At 51.8% G+C, this 14,505-nt stretch overlaps 1 protein-coding gene across 1 annotated transcript in view; it reads left to right on the forward strand.

The window, feature by feature from the left end:
• Window positions 1–14,138, forward strand: part of THEMIS (thymocyte selection associated) — a 660,092-nt gene extending 645,954 nt beyond the window's left edge. Inside the window, exon 7 of the mRNA XM_086927011.1 lies at window positions 14,012–14,138. The gene's annotated coding sequence lies outside the window, so the exon portion shown is untranslated. The remainder of the gene's footprint in view (window positions 1–14,011) is intronic.
• The last annotated feature ends 367 nt before the right edge of the window (window positions 14,139–14,505 follow it).

A 14,505-nucleotide genomic window follows, 5' to 3' on the forward strand; every position in this document is an offset into this window, starting at 1 on the left:
AGTTCTGTTGCATTTGAAATTATTTTGTCATGTGTTAAGAAATGTATTAATTTACCAAAGGGTAACCTGACCCCTATTTTATAGCTTAGTAAATATGCCCCTTGCCATGCTCTCTCCTACGTTTCATTGAGTCGCCGTTGTAAAAGCTGATGGAGTCTGAAATGAAAATGTGTATCATATTTCTAAGCACCATTTGGAGCCCTTTCTCCAGTGGAAATGCAGGGAGGGAGGCTAAAAAAAATAACATGTAGCATTAGTTTAACATATGGAAGAATTGGGGCGTGGCCAAGCACGTCAAGATGGCGGCCGCACTCTAAGAGTGCTCTGGACCCCCTATCCGTCATCCGTCCTCCATCCGCCGGTAGCACATACCATCAGCTCCTAACTTTGGCACTCCTGCACTAGCCTGGTTGAGCTGGGTCTCCCGGTGCCTCGGAACTCCCCGTGGAGGTCTGCCGCCGCCGCCTTCACTACCCCCGGCCGCGCGCCTGGCAAAATGGCGGCGCCCAGCTGAACGGCGTGGCAGCCCTGACCCGCGACTGGTGGGGGCGGCTCCTCAGCTCATGGGCGGCATTTCGGCCCCCCCTATGGAGCGGACTGGAGGCAGCGGTGCCCTACCCCTGCCCTGAACTGTGACACTGACCTGCTGACAGGTGCCTGCCCCTTGGGCCCCGCCCTGCGGTCCATGAGGCCCGGACTGCGTGGCCCTGCTGGCTGCCCGGAGGCCGTGTCGACGCAGGGCTACACAAAGACACAGAGGCCTGTGGGTCATCCTGCTCCGCCGTCCCTCGCTGCGGTGACACTGCACCAGACGACTGCTTTCCCAGTCTGCCCCCAACGGGCCTGGAGGCCCAAGAACGCCTTGCTGATCTCTCACTGCCCCCCCCTGCTACCAGCATAGCCGGGAGTGGCACGGGGACCTGCGGCGGGAGGGGAACCCCGGTGGCGCATTGCGGAGGCCCTGCACCGTCTCTCTGGCCTCTGTCTGGCCCTGCCGCTGCCTGCCACGTGGACCATTTGGACGGCTTGGAGATTGCCCGCTCGCCCTGCCCCTCCCCCCTCACCTTCTGGATCCCCGGATTGCTGCACTGTGCCGCTGAGGAGGTCTGGGGGCTTGCGGCCAGCGGTGGGCCGCCGTGGCGTTGCCGGATCCTGTAGATCGGACCCCTTTGGGAGGCCGGGAGACCTACCCTTCGGTGTGACCCCTGCAGCCGAGGGTTCCTCACGCACTCATGTCCGGCTCCTGGCCACCATGGGCAGAGGGAAGACCACGCAAACCCCGCTCCCCCATCTCAGAAGCGCATGGACCAATTCACCACTTCGGACCACGCATCCAGCGCTGACCCCCCGCACCCCTTCGGGGCTGAGGGGAGTGACCTGTCCGTAATCCTCAACGCGATCAGCTCTTCCCAGGCGTCTATTGAGAGCAAAATTGGGGAGGTGAGAGTAAACGTGGACCTCATCCGACAGGACCTTCGGAACGCCACGGCACACATCACTGAGGCTGAGACCGGCATCTCAGCGACGGAAGACGACCTCGTCACCCTAAAGACCCAGATGGACAAGTTGCAGACGATGACGTGGGACCTCCATCACAGGGTGGAGGATGCTGAAAACCGGACTCGTAGGAACAACCTGCGCCTCCTGGGATTTCCGGAGGGGGTGGAGACGGGTCCCGCTGCCATCTTCCTGGAGACCTGGTTTCGCTCCTGGATGCCTGCAGAGAAACTCTCCCCCTGGTTCGCGATAGAACGAGCGCACCGCTCCCTGGTGCCCATGCCCCCCCATGGAGCTCTTGCCCGGCCCTTTATCCTCCGCATCTTCAACTTCTGGGATCGTGATGCCATCTTGGGGGCCGCTAGAGAGCTGGGATCACTGCTCTTCCAAGGCTCTAAAATCATGATTTTCCCGGACTACTCCAGGGAGGTTCAGACCCAACGCAGATCCTATGAGGAAGTAAAGCAAAAGCTCAGGGCGCTGGGGCTGTGCTACGGACTTCTCTTTCCGGCTCGCCTCAAAGTCCTCTTCGAGGGCAAGTCCTTCTTTTTCGACACCCCGCAAGCTGTATGGACCTGGCTCACAGAGGAGCACCCCCTACGGCCCGGGCGGGCCCCGTCTCCTGGTCGAGGGCCTGCATCCCATCCTCTTCAAGAGCGGCCCAGGCCACAGTAACGGCGAAATGGATCCCGCAGGCGAGCGCATGGTCAACAGGAGGCCTCGCGCTCCCCCAGGGGAGGAGCCCGACGATCTTCATCCCCGGTCCCGGGTCAAGAAGCTCACCCCTCTGCTGCCTCTTCCTCCGTGGTCGTCGTCGACTAGCCCCCGGAGTCAAGTGGGTGCCTCCGCAAGACAAGGTCGGACTGGAACCTATCCTGCAGTCCTGTAATCTGAGACTCTCCACACGAAACGGAGGCCTGATCCGATGTTCCTTGTCACCTGTCATGCAGCTCATGGTGTCTGGCCCCGCTCAGCCGGTCTTGTCCACCACGATCTCTGGGCCCTGCTCGAGGCCCGGGGGATCGGGCGCCTAAACAGGCCTCCGGGGAAATGCATCCCGACTTACCTAGGCCTTGGGCCTACTCTGGGCTCCTGAATTGACTTTCCTGGCTTTCTGATGTCATATCCTTCTTGTTCTTTATGTGATTGTTGCCACTGTCTTGCTGCATTTACCTTTGCTGATGCTATGTTTCTCTACTGCTGGCCTCATCTGCCAAATGGAGGGGGTCCTCCTTGGTTTACTCTTGAGTAGTGCTTGTTGGACTTGGTCCTTCTGGCAGGTTCACCCCTAATCTTTTTGCTTTTAATATATGATCTGTGTTGATGATTTTTGGTCTCTGCGCACTTTTTCCCTGTGTCCCAGAGTAAAGTGCGTGCATGTAGTTAGGCTGGCCTGCTCTCCCATAGGAATGCATGGGGAATGTGTGTGTCCCTGGTAGTTCCTGATGCGTGGGGAGTGCAGACTCGAATGTGGTGTGTGCGAACTCGTGAGAGTGAATGCTTCGCAATGATGTATGTGGCATGAGTGTGTCTTGTGTACAAGTGCCACTTCTAGGAGTTGGCATATTAGTGTAAAACATGCCTGGCGTGTGATTGGCTGGAGCTGGCTGGTGAGCCTGGCTCCAGGAAGGCTGGATGGGTCTGCCCGGTGGTGAGTGTGAGATTAGCATGTTGATGGCTGGGGAGGAGTGCACCTGGTTCCTGATGGGGCTGGACTTTCCCCACACAATGCTGGCTCCGCCCCCTATGGTGCGACTGATGACCCTAGCCCTGCTAGTGAATGAAAGGGGTGGTGGAGCCATCAAGGGTGCTCCAAAACCAGCTGCGACTGTTTTCTCCCCCACCCTGCACCTACAGACAAAGGAATTTACAGTATAAGAAGGGGCTGTGTCCCCATACAAGTTGTTATGCTTTTGGATCCTAGCTGAGGGGGCTGCTGCTGTTGCTGGGGCCAGGAAGACCGCCACTTGGATTGTCTCCCTGCCTGTAGACCCAGTGAGCTGGCTCTGGTCCCAGCCTTGCCCCCTGCCTGCCTCCAGACCTTGCTGGAGCTTTGCTTTTGACCCATAGCGCTGTGGGCGCTTGGGAGCGCTTTCCCCTCTCTGCTAGCGCTGGGGAGCGTTTTACCTTGCTTATAGCGCTGGGCGCGCTGATATTTATTCCCCCGAGCGCTTAATAGCGCTTTTCTGCCACGATCGAGTGCCCACCTTGATTTGTTTATTTACTTAAGAAAGCCGGTGCCCACCCGGCATTGCCCCGTGTGTTCACCGCCGCAGCCCAAGACAAAGAACCGCTGAGAGAAGCTGCCGGGAGAGCCGCGCTGGGATTGGCCCAGCCGGCCAAGCCTCCCGCCGCGTCATCGGAGGAGGAAGCAGGAAGTAGGAAGCAGCCTGCACTGGCCGTCCCGAGGCTCCCGAGCGAAGGGAGAGCCCCTGGGAAAGAGAACCGTCCCGCCAGCGAAGTCCTGGTGAGTGCGGGGACAGGGACTGGTTATTGCGAGCGGCCCCATTTGGCAGCGGGCCGCTCCGACGCACGTGGGGGCATTTGTAGTTATTCCTGAGTCCCCAGCAGTGGGACTCCAATGTCGCCCCGTAGGTGCTTGAGGCTCACGGCGCCAAGTATTTGCAGAGCCCCGAGAGGCTCACAGCCCCGCCTTTGTTGTCGAGCCCCAAGAGGCTCCAAGCCACCGTTAAATAAACGAGCCTGCGAGGCTCGAGGGGGCAAATGTAGAATCGAGTCCCCCGAGAGGGACTTCAGTTGATTTAGAGCCCAGAGAGGCTCTGGGGGCATTTCATAGTTTTAGAGCGCTGAAGCTCTTTAGTGCCAGTCTATTTGCTTTGCAAGCCCAGGGAGGCTCTTGGGGGGACACACGCAGTCGGTCAGAGCCCCGTGGCTCCCACGCTGTGTTGCCCTCACCCTTGTTCTTGAGCCCATGAGGCTCCAACGTTGGCCATCATTAATATACAACTGTCCAGCACTTAGTGGACAGTTGCTACGTTTAGGCTTGTGTTCTTGGCTGCCTGCGCAGCCTCCCTGACATTTGGACTTAGGGCATTTCAGCCCTTGCGAGGCCAGTTGGCCTGAGAGACAGTTCTAGTGTTGTGCTATGTGCACCCTGCACATTTAAGGTTTACTTGCTTTTGTGATTCCTGCGCAAATGTTCTACCTGCACCTCTGAATGTGTTTTAATGCCTCATGTGCAATGTGTTTATGTTATTACCTTTGCTAAAAGTGACCTGCTTAGGTGATTGTTTATGTTTTATCCCCTTTGCTAAAAGTGACCTGCTTAGAGGATTGTTTATGTTTTATTACCTTTGCTAAATGTGACCTGCTTAGGTGATTGTTTAGGTTTCCTTCCCTTTGCTAAAAGTGACCTGCTTAGGTGATGGTTTTCCTTCTATAGGTCCTGATGATAAGGTCCTAGTTCCCTGTGTGATTTTCCTACAGTGTTTAGGATTGCATAGGAGGTATTTACCCTTACCAGTGATTACTGGTTGTGTGCTACATTTACTATTTTGGTGCTACAGTCATTATATGTTTATGTGCTAAGTGTTATACCTACAAGTATTATTTCTAAAAAGTGCCTACCCCTGACAGTAGTCCATGTGGCCCTGTCCTGTACATAATCCCTTGTAAATTCTGCCCGTGCCTGTTGGCACATTGTAAAGTGTGTGGTGTTTATCTAATGTGTTTATACTATAATACAAAGGCTATTTTTTTATAACCTTGTGTGGAGTTTCCTTTGTGGTGGGCCTTGGGTGTTGTTGCTGGGTGCGCGCGCAAACGCTTTACACATCACCTCCGAGATTAGCCTTGCTGCTCGCGTCACGTTACCTAGAAGGTGAGCAGGGGTTATCTTGGTGTGTAACTCCCTTGCCCTGACCTTAGACATGGTGATCTCTGACTGACTTTGGCGTGAGCCTTGGCCAGCCGGGGAGCCCGTGTCTAACAGTGCTGCTGTCTCCGCCTAACCGTTTTAGTTTGGGACCTTTCCCCTCGTGGGAGTTTTCTTAAGGGGTTGAATTTTTCTCTTTGGGCGACAGATGCTTCCTGTTTCAAAGTGTAGGGTGGGGGGGGTTGGGGGGTACTTGGGAGGGGGAAGTCTGTTGACTTCCAAACGTTTGTTGTTTTCAGCCGCCTACCGGCCGCTATTTAGCTCAGCTCAGTTCAGCCGCTCCTCAGCTTTTGTTAGTACCGCCCACGGGCGGAAAGTTGCAGCTCCTTCCTCTAACGACACATCATGTTGGGTATCTCCACTCCCAGCCCTCTGAACCTCCTGAACCTCTATGTCCCACCTGCCATCCTGTCCCCGGCGCTTCGGTGCCTCACGCAAATCATTTCCTCCTTCCCACACGGTCTTACGGTGGTTGGCGGAGACTTCAACACCGTCCTGCAGCCCCAGCAAGACGCGACTGGGACCCCGTCTGCATCCCGAACCTCCTCTGCAGCGGCCTTAACGAGCTGGGTTTCGGCTTTGGGGCTCTGCGATGTGTGGTGCGTCGGGAACCCCCGCGCGTCGCAGTACACACACACACGTCTGCTTCCCACCACACCCACTCCTGCATCAACCTTCTACTCCTTCCTGCTACTGACTGCCATCTGGTCTCCAGTGTGACTACCCTGCCCAGGGGACTCTCTGATCATTCCCCTGTCTCCCTCCGCCTCGGATTCGCCCCGACGGGCCCAAGACCGATCTGGCGCCTTAATGCATGGTTCCTGCAAGACCCCGTACTGGTGGATACGGTGGAGCAGAAGCTCACCCATTACTTCGTCACCAATGAGGGATCAGTTTCCTCGCCTGGCACCCTTTGGGAGGCTGGCAAGGCTGTGATACATGGGGTGGCTAGGGGGCTTGTCCACTACAAGCGGACGGACCACCTGGTGGAGTTGGAGTCCCGAGCTGCCCAACTAGAGGCCTCGCTGGCTCTCGCTGGCCGTGAGGACCCCACTCGGCAACTGGCGTTGATTCGAGAGGAGATCCGCCAAATCTCTCTGGACTCGGCCCAAATGCTGTGGCGCTCATCGGTGGCCCGAGTGTACGGCTGGGGCGATAAAAATGGCAAGCTCCTCCACAACCTGGTCTCCTACCCCAAGATCCATCAAATTATTCCAGAAATCCATGCCTCGAATGGCACCCTTCAGGTAACCTCCGCGGCCACAGCCGATGCCTTTGCGGCATTCTACGCTCGCCTCTACGCAGGGCGACCGGCTGAAGCGTCCCTAACTTCCCTCTTGGGTGGTGCTGACGTCCGTCTCCCCTCCCTCGCTCCTGAAGCTGCAGAGGGTCTGGAGAAGCCCTTCACCCTCGACGAAGTCCGAGAGGCTATCCCCCTCCTTCATTCCGGTAAGACACCAGGCCCGGATGGGTTTCCGCAGGAGTACTACGCCACCTTCCGAGATATCCTAGCCCCTCAACTGTTGAGCCTGTTCCCACAGGCGGTGGACACTGGCTCCTTTCCCCCCGAATTGGATTTGGCCACGATTGTGGTCATCCCCAAGACCCAACTGCCTTCCACGAACTGTGCAGACTTTCATCCCATCTCTCTTATCAACAATGAAATTAAACTCTTCGCCACGATGTTGGCCCAAAGGCTCAAACCCCACCTACAAGACCTGGTTCTCCCGGACCAATGCGGCTTTAATGCCGGCCAGAGGCACTCGCTATTGTATCCGCCGCCTTCACCTCGCCTTAGCCCACTGTGCCCGCCTAACCCCATACTTGGCCCTCCTCTTCATAGATTCCGAGAAGGCCTTTGACACGGTGGGGTGGGCATACTTACAAGACGTGTTGGAGGCGATGGGCTTCGGACCGATGTTCCGCCGATACATTGGGGTCCTTTATGCCCACCCTAGGGCCCGAGTGCTGGTCAACGGGGCGCTCCCTGAGGCATTCCTGATCTGTAGGGGTACACGCCAGGGTTGTCCCCTCTCCCCATTCCTACTCGTGTTAGCAAAGGAGCCACTGGCGACGCTCATCCGACAGGACCCCCTCGTCCAGGGCTGGGCCTGGAACGAAAGCCACGTAGACAAAATAGCTCTCTATGCTGACGACGTGCTCCTGTATCTCGCGGACCCGGCGACCTCAGGCTCCAAATGCCTGCACATCTTCATGGAATTTGAGAGGGTCTCTGGCCTTCGCCTCAACGCGGCCAAGTCCACCCTGCTTCCGCTGCATCCTTCCCGTGACTGTTATGACTGGCAGTCGACCATCCCCCTCAGACATCATTCGGTGAAATACTTGGGGATATGGGTGGCCCTGCTGCCGGAGCTGGAATGGGCACTGAATATTACCCCCCTGGTGACTCGGATGAGGTCGGACCATAAAGATGTCAAACCCTCCCCCTCAACCCCCTGGGGCGTAGCGCATTGTTTAAAATGATGGTCCTCCCCCGCTTCCTGTATGTCATGCAAAACGTTTCCAATCCCCTTTCCCACTCCTAGTTCCGTGAACTCGATGGGGCCCTGTCCTGATTCCTTTGGGGCGGCGGACGGCCCGGGTCTCCCTAGCACACAGTCGCATTCCCTCCTTCGACGGAGGTTTGGGGGTGACTTATCTCTACCTCTACTACCTCGCCACCAAGCTGATAGTTATACACGACTGGTACGCGGGCGGCTGGTCCGACCCAGCGTACCGCGTGGAACTGGAGGATGTGGACTTCTCCCAGATCCAGGCGTTCCTGTACGTTAGCCTGGTGCCCAAAACGATGGTACCCATCACCAGGGCGGTCCTCCCGGCCTGGCGCGCCGCCCTGCGTCACAGGGGGTGGGACCGTAAACTTACTCGCCAGACGCCACTCTGGCATGGCACTTGGCTCCGAGAGGTGTCGTCCTTGGCCGGGTTTCGCCGATGGGACCTCATTGTGGTGTTGGTCCTTGGAGATGTCTGGGTGGGGGACCATATCTGTGCCTTTGCGGACCTGCAACAGCGCCATGCCCTCACCCATGCCCAACACTATCGATACCTGCAGCTGCGCCATGCCCTCCACTCGCACCTCCCCTCACCGACCACCCTCCCAGAGTTTAGCCCGCTGGAAGCGCAGTTGATGATGGGGAATCTGGGTAGGGGGGGCGTCTCCAATATATATCGCTCCCTTGTAAATAACGGCCCTGCGTCCTTGGACCAGCTTCGCACCCGGTGGGAGGGATGGGTGGGCCCCTTGGAAGAGGCAGACTGGAGGGACGCCCTGATGGCTCCACGCACTTTGACCACATCCTCCAAACTGCGCCTAGTCCAGACATATTTTCTACATGCGGCTTACTTCACCCCGGAGCGCCTCTTCCGCGCTCGCCTGCGCCCTTCCCCGGATTGCCCGCGATGTGGCTTCTCCCCTGCTGACTTCTACCACATGACATGGCTGTGCCCGATACTGGAGAGGTTCTGGAGGGGGTTGGAGCAGGAACTCACACAAACCCTGAGTTGAGAGGTGCCCCATGATCCACTGAGACTACTGCTGGGGATCTTTGACGGCCTGGATGGGTCAAGGATGGATAAACGTCTACTGGGAATGGCGGTGGCCGTGGCTAAGCGGGATATAGCGTGCCAATGGTCCCGACCAGATGCTCCCACGGTGGGCGGGTGGAGGAGGGGGGTGGACTGGTGTGGCACCCAGGAGGAGGCCTTTTCTTCGAATCCAGAGGCTGCTCAGAGATGTTCCTCAAAATATGGGGGAAATGGTTCACTGTGACCCCGCCTTAGGTCCAGGGGTAATGACTGCCCTACGGTGCACTACCATTGTCGTGCAAGATGAACTACTAGTCTGGAGTGTACTGATCCCATCTGTATGTGTCGGTGCTTATGTACCATTGTCTTTATTGATTTGCGAGCTGCCCTTAATTAATTTCTTGCTGGTTTCTATGCCTAATAAAGTTGATTATCAAAAAAAAAAAACATATGGAAGAATGACAGCTGAAAGTTTATTTGGCAATGACATTTCAAAATTGATTCTTTTAGATGTACCAGTTTTGTTTTTGTTCCCTTGAATTGAATTGTAAAGATGGTTTGAAAGGAGGAAGTAGCTATCATTCCTTGTGCATTGCTGAGACGGCAGGCTTGTGTGTGGTTGCTTCATAGCTCCTGAATCTCTTAAGAATAGGTCTTGTGGCGCCTGTAGCTGAAACAATGTGCCTAGTATACTAATATTGCACGCTGTAGTCTCATCCTGTGTTGTACTCACTGAAATGGTTTTGACCGATATTGTCTTCATAGGTTTCACATAAACCGCTTTATGCCACATCAAAGCTGCCTCTAAGCACGTTCACCAACACCACGTCCAACAACACCACCCCCACCACCACCACTGTGATGGGTAAACTGTGATGGCTCCTGTAAAAGCACTCTCAGGATCTCTACCTCACAGTGACATACCTGTATGAGCCACTCACTCAAAACAAGCATTGGCATAGACAATAGGTCTAGCCTTTGGGACATTATAAGTGTTTAGCCAAGCAACACTTGATGTTGTTGCACCAAGGATATTGTGCTGGATAACTAAACAGTTATAAGGTCCCAAAGCCCAGACCTATTGGCTATGCCAATGCTTGTTTTATTTGGCAATGTGGTTTTAAGATCTGTGCTGTGACACATTTTTATTGTGGAAAGAGTTTTTATCTGTGTAAAGTTTTATGAAATGTCATGTTTTTTAATTGTATGTGTCAGAATTTTCTATACTACTATTATAAAGAGAGGGCTGAAACCTTTGAGGCGGGTAAACTCAAGAAGCACAGCACCAATCACAAACCCAATACAGCGTTGGAAAGGGCAGTTGCAGCAGAAAGACATGGGCTATGCAGACGCCCACCATATACATTTAAAAGGTAAAAGATCCGTGCCAGCAAAGTAGTCCCTTGTGGGCGTGTCTGCGTTGTGCTGTGGGCATGTGCTGGGGGCGTGACAAATGCTGGGGGCATGTGCTACATGGGTTGTACATACAAAATAATCATATCGTGTGCTGTGGGCGTGTGCTGGGGGCGTGACAAATGCTGGGGGCGTGTGGTACGTTCCGCCGTTCATGCCGCGTGGGTCGTCGTGTGCTGTGGGCATGTGCTGTGGGCGTGTGCTGGGGGCGTGACAAACGCTGGGGGCGGCGTGACTCTGCTCCGGCGCGCTGTCAACCCCCGCTTTACAATGCAGCAGGCGTCTTAGAATGCACACGCCCACACACAACAAAGCTGAACAGCACGCACACCTCACGATGTGCACAAACGCTAATCTCACTGTGATGAGATTAGCGTTCGTGCACTTAGTGAGTTGTGCGTGCCCTTCAGCGTTGTTGTGTGTGGGCGTGTGCATTCTAAGACGCCTGTTGCATCGTAAAGCCGGAGGTAGCGTTCGCCGTCCTTCAGGTAAAGCTTTTTTATACCCGGACAACATCGGGACGGGCAGCTAGTGTGTAATAAAAGTGTTTAATTCAATCCTGTATAGTTCTTTCGGGCTCCTATTTTCATCTGACTCATGATTTCTTCCCTATTTTTCCTCTTGAGAGATTGTGTGTTAATGATGAGTTAAGGGTTGATTGTTTGGAAGAGAACAAGGGATTTGAATGAATGTCTTTGCAGCTAAATAGAGAAAGTACTACCATTTATTTTGAGTTTGTGGGTGTATCCTCCATATTTAGTGTGTGACGAACAAGTGAAAAGATACATCTTTTACGTGCTCATATTCTCACACCCAGAATAGACAAAAAATATAAGCCTGCTCCGTCTGATCCAGCTTTTATTGAAGGGCAGTTACCAGTAGACTATTTGGTTGTCTCTAATGCCCATAAACAGGTCTAGTCACAAATTTCCACATAAACTTTGGAATATCTGAAACGTTGAACCCCATTCTTTTTCAGAGCGGTGCTCCCTCCCTGACCTGTCGCCAGGTTGAGGTGAGGCCTCTTATCCATACAACACGGGTAAACAACTGTCATAACAGGCCACTGGCGACAGGACTTAGCCGCACCTTCTTTTAAAACTGTTAAGCGGACATGCTTATGGTGACATGTGTGATTTATTTCTCTTGTTGCTTGGGTTATCCATACAGGTCTGACCAGTAAATCATCTACTCAATCAGTAGGATTACTGGTGTTGTATTCCACTTTATTGTTTATAATTGTTCTCTCATTGTCACGCAGTAGCATATTAAGGTCTTGACGAAAGCTGCAACACCTTGGGTCTAAAAGGCTGAAATATGTAGACATGCCTTCGTCTGATATTTGCAGTTATAAATTTCCACTGCTGGTGCTGTTTTTAATCCTGGCACCAGGAACAAGTTAATAAAGCTATTCCTGCTGCTCCTGGTAGCTAGTTTTAAAATCACTACCCTCACAGTTTATTTAACTTTTTTTGCGCTGTGCCATAGAACCAACCAGTTATTTTTCTTCTCATTGTAGGATTTAGCATATTCTAATAAGTAGGAATAAAATATCCCTCTATCAATCAATCAGGAGTTTGTTAAAGTGCGACTACTCACCCGTAAGGGTCTCAAGGCGCTAGGGGTTGGGTGGGAGGGGGGGTGCAGGTTCCATTCCATCAAGGAGGGGGTCTGTCGAAGAGCCAGGTTTTGAGGTTTCTTGCGAAGATGGGGAGCGATGTTGTCTGTCTGAGGTGGAGCGGAAGGGCGTTCCATGCTTTGGCCGCGAGGAAGGAGAAGGAGCGGCCTCCCGATCTGGTCTTCCTGGTGCGAGGGACCACGGCGTAGGTTCTCTCAGAGAGGGGGTTGTTGCCCGTGGCGGGACTAGGTTTTCCCATCACAAGGAGAATCCCAATGATAATGCATGCCACCTACGGTGGGTGAGGGATTTTGACCTAACACAGGGATTCCCCCACAAGTGTCATGAGATAATCTCCAGTGTCTCTGTCAATTTCTCTTTATTTGTTTGGCACCTTAGACCCAAAGACTTCTCAGTGTTTGGTGCTCATTGTTTGGGGAACCTATCTTTGCTGGTCTTTAAACTTCCCTTGGACCCTCCCTCCTCTTTTTTGTGTAGAGATAGTCCATTAACTCTCTCTGCCTTCAATAAAACATTTTAGACGGGCCAGAGCTTGCAAATATGGTGCAGTTAGGCGGACATATTTAGTGGTTGTTATCTGATGCCATGACCACTTCCTGCTTCCCTGTCAACTTCAACATGTGCATTATTGATGTACTGTACAGGAAACATTCTTACAACTACCCAGAGTGTCAAGGGCATTTATTTTTTATTTTATGTCTCCTCCACCATGCCACCCCATCAGGAAACTTTATATACTATGGCCCATCCATTTGGCGGCTAGCTTACCAAATGATAAAAATCACCAATTTATTTTTTTACAAAAGTGTTTTTAATGTTTTCCTGGTTTAACACAGAATTGATAACTAAATATTAGAAAATACTTGACTCATTTAAAACTGATCTCTGTAATAATGTTCTACCAATGGTGAGTTGGCTAAATTTAGCTGTGTGTTCTTGCTCAGCTTATAGTAAAATAATTTGGCTAATTTATACTCATGCAAAACATTTTCCCAATTGATTTAGAGTGTATTCTTGGCACATTTGCAGCCACACTTGTAGATATACTGAATAATATAACTATCATCAATTAGGCTTCTTGAACAAACTGAATTGCAATATTCTCTAGAAGTTTCTGTTTTCTTCTCCTCATTGGCTAGCCTATACTACTCTTTCATTTCGGCACCTGTGCACCACTCAGGATTGTAGTGAACATAATTTAGTTTCATCTTTTTGTCTGTGTGTGATTGGTATATTAAATCAAAACATATTAGGGTATTGGAATGTTGGGAGCTCCTTTGAAGACAATGAAGTTGATCAGGACCAATAATGGCTCATACAGACCTGTTCTAACATTCCAATGTTATCTTTTTGTTTCTCCATTTTTAATTTACAACATTCTACCCAAGGTGGGTGGAATGTTCAATTAGCCTTGCAGTCATTCTACCGCGGAACATAATATAGCTTTAAATCCAGCCGCAGTGGGCTCTACCGACTATTAAAGAGATGCTCCAGCGTAATCAGCCCGAGCGGGAGGCGACTGCCTTGTTCAAGGGCGCGGGCCTTTGATGGCCGGTAGAGCCCACTACAGAGGGCTCTAACGTGCTTAGAACATTCCGTCCCTAGAGGGCAGAATGTTTTAATTTGTAAAACAAAGGCCTCACAATCACCTCAGGCTCAGTGAGGCCTTTATTCACATCAACAGCTGTGAATAAAGATTGGAATGTTGGTGCTCCAGGCTTCTACGGACATTAGAACCCTGGAGCACTGCATTGCTCCCAACACTCCAATGTTCTAATAGTTGTTAAGGGCCATTATAGCCCAGGTTTTCATGTTCTAGGCCTTTAACAATATGTATTGTTCTCTGCAGCAGGCAATGAGGCTTAATTTGATAGTTTTAGTGTGTCATATCACTCTTGAATGTGAACTATGTGAAAGGCAACCACGTTCTTATAGAGAGGCGTTTTAACAGTTAGACATATGAGCAATAACAAGAAATATTGACACATGTTTATTTTTTTCTGTTTGTTTTTTTTTTCTAGAAAATGTTATGTTTGGAATACCACGAAGAATATGCTGTCCTTGTCGGAGGCAATTAGAATTCCTGGCATAATCAACCCATTTCCTTTGGAGTGTTTGGAAAACCTGCCTTAAGAGCATCTCAGAAACAGGACTTACCTTTAAACTGCACTACTGAGTATACTGTCCCAAATAATTTAGAGCAAAATTCAAAATTACTATCTCAAAGACGTTGATAGGGCTATTTATTTCTGATGTTAATTAACATTGAGAGCTAAACAGTGCATTCCTGGATTGTTTTTCGGAATAGAGTGAGACACCCATACTACATGTTTTTTCTAGCCTAATGCTAATAAATATTGTAATAATTATTGTAATAATGCTGTATCAATTCTCTGGAATTAATGCTTATCAAGGAAATATCTATTGCATCTGTCATGAACAATTTATTTGGAGAAAATAACTTCTAAAGAGCTTTAGTGCAGGCATAGAGGTTTTTCTCCAAAATGCAAGGGGT

The sequence above is a fragment of the Lissotriton vulgaris genome, chromosome 6, assembly GCF_964263255.1.
Source record: "Lissotriton vulgaris chromosome 6, aLisVul1.2, whole genome shotgun sequence".
Lineage (NCBI taxonomy): Eukaryota > Metazoa > Chordata > Amphibia > Caudata > Salamandridae > Lissotriton > Lissotriton vulgaris.